The following is a 7,237-nucleotide window of genomic DNA, read 5'->3' on the forward strand; positions in this document are numbered from 1 at the left end:
TCCTTTCACCAAAGCATCTTTCTGAACCATTTCCTCACAGTACAGCCCTATGTAAAAATCACCACCTGAATAAGTCAATGTTATGTAGTGTGTGTAAAGCCAGGTGAGTGGGAGCCTTCTTAACCACCACAGGCAGACCATTCCATAAAGTGGAGGCCACGACTGAGAAATCTACAGGCAGTAGTTGATTCTGCCCATTTGTAGGCTGGCACCTTCACTCAGATGAGTGAAGCTGTCCTGTCAGAGCAAGTTGGAGGTGGAGCTTGCTTGCTGCTAGGGTTGCCAGATCCAGGTTGGAAAGATCCTGGAGATTTGGGGATGCAGCTGTGGACAACAGGGACAGGACCTCTCTTGGGTACGATGCCACAGAGTTCCCCTTCCAGAGAATCCATTGTCTTCGGGGGAACTGATCTCTGCAGTCTGGAGATGAGCTGTATTCCCCGGGGATCCCCAGGGCAGAATGGCATCCCTACTTGATGCTGTGACTCTGTTCTCCTCCATGTGTATTTCCCACTCTACTAGCAAGGATGTCTGAAAAAGAGCTAGCAAGGAATCCAGCACTCCCTGGAACACAGTGGGAGAACCAGTGGAGTTTTCTTTCTTCATTTTTGTTCACAGTCAGCTTTCCAGCTAGGTGCCTTGTGCTATTAAAATCAAAATCTTATGTGTTGTCCAAAAACCAGTAACAACATACATACCCAAATATCCCTATTCTCAGGCATGGTTCCTGTTTTCTGGGACTTTGCCTTTGTGAACCTCTGTTCCTCTTTTGTCTCAGGTTTCCTATTGAGGAATGTCTCATTAAAATATTGTGACTGGATGCTTGGCTTTTAAAACACTGCAGGATCGGCTATTGCAGAGTAAAGGAATGCAGCAGATGGAACTGAACAGCCTTCAGCAATGTGTAACTGGGGAGGTGCAGCTTGGATAGTTATCCTATTCCTTGGCATGAACAAGGGGGGGATATAAGCCTGTTTTTGTTTTCATTTGTAAAATATGGGAAGGTACATAGGATATATCAGTGTGTGAGCATATGTGCAGGGGTTTACCAAAGAACCATAAAAACAGGAAAAACCTTGAAAAACAGCCATCTCCCTTAAAATGGTTTAACTCTACACATTTAAAGAAAACAATAAAATAGTTCACCTGGGGTAATATTCAGAAAATATCCTGGTTTTTTTGAATACTTTTACTAATTACAATGGAAAAACAGGGGACTGGAAAAAGAGAGCGAGAGAATCCAATTTTGACAAGTGGTATAATGCTGCAAATAGTCTCCTCAACCAGAAAAACAAACAAACAAAATTCTCAAAACATTATAAGCAGCTTATTATTGCACATAATTTTCTCAACAACATATATTGGCTTTAACAAAATCGCATCTGATTTATGCAGCTGCTGTTGCAAACAGGAGCCAGCTTGAATTGGATTTGGATATTGCTGTTGAGTAAACTATATATATATTTGTGGGCAACAGATGTCTGAGCAATTCCTTCTCCACGAGAACTAAGAAGGAAGATGACCCCTCAGCTGCCTTAGGTTGTGCTACAAACCCAGATTGCCACACTCTGAATCTACCAAAGTTGGGCACAGATTTTTCATACCAATGATAACAACAGAGCATCCAAGACTGCCATTTTTCTCTCACATTCTGGGGACCACGGGAAAAAAAATGTCAGGACTCAAGTCTTGACCCACTTATGGTCATAGATCCAGAGGAGTTAGCTGTGTTTGTCTGTTGCTGCAAAATAGTGCAATAGCATCTTTAAGACTAACAAAAAATTTATTGTAACATAAGCTTTCAAGAAACACAGCTCTCTTTGTCAGATGCATGGAGGGTATGCAAAATCTGGACAGAGATATACGGTATTTGTATTTATATGGCACTCACTTCCTGCATCCACTCCCCCCTCCTCTTACCGCTTATATGGCCACAGTTTCTACATACCCTCCATGAGTCTGACGAAGAGAGCTGTGTTCTCGAAAGCTTATGCTACAATAAAATTTGTTAGTCTTAAAGATGCTACTGGACTCTTTGCTACCTTGATCCACTAATGGGCTCAGGTCTGGTCTCACAATTGGCAGGTTTGGATTTGGTGATGGACTGCTGTCATTTTTCACAGCTGATTACTGAATGAAATCTGCAGGCAGCCATGAGAGCCAACACACTGGCATAGAGGGGAAGCACAGGTTCCCCCACCACCACTTCCATCGGAAAAAGAGGGCCATGTGAAGTGGAAGATGAAATGGCGATGAAGCACAAACATGTTCTTAGCATCAGCGGGGAGGGGGGGGCAGGGAAAGGATAATCCACGCGATTGCCAAATGAATCATAGGTAGGACATCTCCCTCAGCCTAAACGCAGCCAAAAAACCAGAGAGGAGGCCCTACAATTGTCCAGCTTTTGATGCCCAACTGCATTTTAGCTTCTCGCCCCCCCCAAAAAAACTCCTTGCAAATCCACCTGACAACAAGGCAATATTCCAGCTACATATAACAATGATGCACTATGTACTTGCTGTTCATCCTCGTCTTGAACGAACAAAACAATACACATCCCATCATCCTGGCTAGTTGTGTCTATAATACACTCCCACTTTTCACAAGAGCAAACAGAGACATGTTCATAACACCCTTATTTCCCAGTTTGAGGATTATTGCCCAACCCTCCCCCTCCCTCTCTGTTTTGTCATGCATTGCTGAAAGGTCATCCCCTCCTGCTGTATGAATTTCTTCTGTTACATCCTGTCTTCTGCTGAGTTAAAACCCAAGAGAGAGTACAGTTCAAAACATAAGGATGTTAAAGATGTACAGCTCAAAACATATTTCAGCTACTGCCGTGTATGAAATGGCAAGGCACTGTAACGGCCTTCGTGCGCAAGCATTCACATGCACTTGAGACAAGAGTCATCCAACCACCCACTCAGTTTTTCCAGAGATGTAACTTGCAGGAAATCTGGGGAAGGAGCTGTAGAATGATGACCTTTTTCGACTCATAACATTTTAACAAATTCCTAAAACCACAAGATTGTCTACAAAATAATGGCAGTGCTTTGCCAGGGACAAGGACCAGTAGATGAGGGATATCTCTGCAAAACAGGAATATCCAGAGCATAGAGTGGGAGCACTGCACACACCCTCTGCACTTTTTAAAAAAAATCTCACATTCAGAAAATAGTAATGTAAAGGGAAATACTCACTGCTCTTAAATAATTCACAAAGTTGCTTAGATAAATTATTAGGGACTGTGGTCTATATTAGGATCATCGTATTAAGACATACGCTTTGCTTCAGTTCTGTTTTTAGATTTCTGATTGGTTCTGCAGCCCCAACCTTACTGTATTGTTTACTGAATATCCTGTCTTGTAAATTGTACTGACTTACTCAGTGTAATCCACCTTGAGGCCGAAGTGAGAAAAGTGCACTATAAATGATGTAATACCACAACAAGAACAATGCTGGATGGTAAAAACCATGGTGAGGGTGACTAGGACAGTACATAACTTTGGAAGAATTTTAAAAATGTTTTTTTTTTTTAAATTAGAATTGTATGCATGTGGAAATTTGGGCAGGAGACCAGATTGCCATAATGCATTAATTATGTCACTGGGACTAGCCAACAGGTGCTTGTGAGATTCAGACAACTACTTTCTATTCAGCAACCACCGTGGATGGAAAAGGGCTATATTTTGTCAGCTACCCAAGCATTGTGCTTTGAATACAACATCTTTACAAAATAAAACATAACCATGACGGAAGATGCCACAGCAGATGAGAAATAAATGCACTTTGATTGTACACAAGCTCCTCTGCTGTTTGCATAGAAATGTTAAATATTGCAGAGAACCTGAGAATCTCAAAACAGGTGCAGCCGCCATACAGGTGACTAAAATATCTACCTGTGCAGATTTACCTGAGTGCCTGAAAGAGGGGATAAAGCCCGAGTGTTTTAAACAAAGTGGTCAGGGAGTCCCTCCCCCAAGCCTGGCATGCAATCACCTAAGTAATTACAGCTCTGTGCGGGTTATATTATTTGCTTTCAGAGGAGGGCGATTTCTCCGAGCTACCTTGGATCCTAGCAGGTGCTTGGCAAATAATCTCCAGGCTTCCTGGATTGTCTGAGTCACATCTGTTCTCCACTTGGCAACAGGCACTGAAAGAAGAGCTGCAGCAGCAGCCCCTCCAAAAGTGGATTTGGGGGACAGACAAAAGGGAACTGACATTCCCTGACTGCCTTGGAACTGAGTGTGGGATTTTGGCCTTCTCTCTCATCAAGAAGATCAATCAACAAGTGAACTGAAAGAGGATACACACCCGGAACTCATGAGCAGGCAGGTATGTGTGTGTAAAAGTAAAATGGGAGAATGAGCAGAAGAGTATAGCAGGAGCCAGGATTCTTAAAGGTCTGTCGGACTCTGGGGGAAAGGATGTGATGTCTAATGGTTACAGTAGTAGTGGGGGTCAAAATTCTGCGCTCCCCACAAAAAGAGCTTGTGTCTAATTTTTCTGTGAAGGCAAAAAGGCAATATTTGTAATTTGGGGGGGGGGGCGAATGGAGGCGAATGGAGTGGGAGGTTATGAACTAGGCCTCTGGGGTTCCTTGAGAAGAAATGAGGCCTACAGAATTGGTGGTGGTGGAAAGTAGGATCAAGTCACAGTTGACTTAGGGTGATCCTGTAGGATTTTCAAGGCAAGAGACATTCAAAGGTAGTTTGCCACTGCCTGCCTCCACATAGCCACCCTGGTATTCTTTGTGGGTCTCCCATCAAAATATTAGTGAGGGATGACCCTGCTTCACTTCTGAAATATGATGAGATCCAGCTAGCCAGGACTATTCAAGTCAGGGGTGGGAAATGAGTAACCATTACTGGTTAAAACAGAGGCTGATGATTCTGGATCTTTGAGAGCTGTGTTAACGAAGGAGCTGTGGCACTTACCTCCCGCACAACCTTACAAGTGACATGATTTGCAGTCATTTAGTACCTGGGTGCTCAAACCACCCTAGGTGGAGATCTCTGGGATGGGGTTAGAACCACCAGTTTGTTTTTCTTTAATCAGCAGAGATCCTCTGCTTTCAATGGGCAGAAATTCTTCAAGGACAGCTTTCCCATACTTGCATCATATGTCACAATACTTTAAGGGCACAAGAGTCCTGTCAGAAAAGGGTGGCAGTTCTGAGAGTAAGGCCTGAAAGCCAGGATTCCCATGTTTCCTGTAAAAGTTTGAATGGAAAGAGTGGGTAAGATCCTTTGCATCATTCTGATATTGATTTACAAACAAAGGGTTTGGACTTGATAGCAGTCCTATCACAGCTCCAATCCATTGGGTCCCCCAGCAGGAGTCCCTGCCTCTTATATTTCAACTCCCCCTTTTCCTTTCAATAGAGCCCTATCATTCACAGCCATCAAGGCGAGGTTCAAATAAACAGACCAGTGTTATCTGGAGTTTCCTGTGCGGCAGCTGGTGTACCTGGTAGGCTAAAGTTGGGGAGAGATTACGCAGGAGTGGCGAATCTCAAGGAAATCCATCACAATCTTCTGATGCTCTTTTATCTTCACTTTGATGGAGAGAGAAAACTGAGGTCAAAAGTTATTTCTCCTCCTCTGTGCAACAATAAGCAGAAAAATGGATGCCCTTTTTGGTCAAAAAAGATGCATTTGCAGTGGTGAAAGGTGAATCTTCTCCAGACTGGTACCGTAGTTTCAAAGAATAGCCATGCTAGTCGCAGTAGAACAGGTAGATTCACGTCCAGTAGCACCTTAGAGCCCAGCAAGAGTTTCAGACTATAAGCTTTCAAGAGTCAAAGCTTCCTTCATCAAACACCTGTAGAAATTGAGATCTCTCAGCCCTTTTATCAGAGTCAGGAGGTGGGAGGAATATTGTAAAAAATGCTTGTAAAGGGTGGAAAGATATATTGTAACCAGATTGATCAGAGCAGAGGGGAATTCTTGGGGGTAGAAAATCAGCATTGATAGTGAGATAAGAACCCTATGGCCCTATTGAGTCCTCGGTGATGGGGGTGGGGGGGCGGTGTCCATTGTTCTGAACTTGTAAATTAACTCAAGTTCAGCAATTTTGCATTGTAATCTCCTTTTGAAATTTCTCTATCTGAGGACTGCCACAAGTTCAGCACACATCACAAGTTCAGAACAATAATTCCCCCCAGGGCTGAATAGGAATGTAGGATATTTATCTCACTGCAGATGCTGATTTTCTGCCCCAAACATTTTCCCTTGGCTCTAATCAAGCTGATAATATATTCAAGGGTGGCCAAACTTGCTTAACGTAAGAGCAACATAGAATAAATGTCAGATGTTTGAGGGAAGGAAGGAAGGCAAATAGAGAGAGAGATAGAAAGAAGGGAGAGAGAGAGATAGAAAGAAAACAATTTTAACTTTAAATGCATTCTCCCATCTGCCTGTTGGCTTGGCTTGGACGATTCACAAAGTTACTTAGAAAAATTATGGTCTATACTTTTTTGTATAGCTTGTTAAAACTAGGATCACAGTCTGGAATTTTGCATTTGTTTCATTGCTGTTTTTAGACTTTTATTTGGTTCTGCATTCATAATCCTATTGCATTGCTTATTGAATGTCCCGTCTGTTAATTGTATTGACTCACTCTGTGTAATCTGCCCTGAGTCCAAGTGAGAAAGGAGGGCTAGAAATAACGTAAGTAAGTAAATAAATACAAGCATTCTTTACAAACCCCCTCCTGCCTTCTGACTAGGATAAAAAGACTTAGATCTGCATTTATACTCTATTGCGTCTGACTGACTCTCTAAAGTTTTTGTTGGTCTCTAAGATGTTACTGGACTCAAAGCTAACTGTTCTTCAGACTGAGTGATTCCATCTGGCCAAGATCATTAAAAAAAAACCAAATTCTATTAGCCTGGAAGTATCTGACAACCATGAGAATGAGCAGAGGACATGTTAATTCCTGACGTTGTCTTATTTTTTATTAGAACAGAGAACTAAAAAACTGACTGGGGGAAAAAAGGAGAGTTTTCAAACCTTCAAGGAAGAGGTTAGAATCTGGCTACACCCATATTTGGATTGTCCACTCTTCTCAGTAATTGGAAAGATTCCAGGAATTGTATGAAGCCATCAGAGGAAATATTCTACAGATGTTTGTAGGTTAATAGTGCAGTCCTAAGTAGTTACACGCTTATAAATCCACTGAAGTCAATGGGATAGAGTGCAACTTTGCTGCTTGGCATTGCATTATAAGAATCAGA

The sequence above is a fragment of the Heteronotia binoei genome, chromosome 15 (assembly GCF_032191835.1).
Source record: "Heteronotia binoei isolate CCM8104 ecotype False Entrance Well chromosome 15, APGP_CSIRO_Hbin_v1, whole genome shotgun sequence".
Lineage (NCBI taxonomy): Eukaryota > Metazoa > Chordata > Lepidosauria > Squamata > Gekkonidae > Heteronotia > Heteronotia binoei.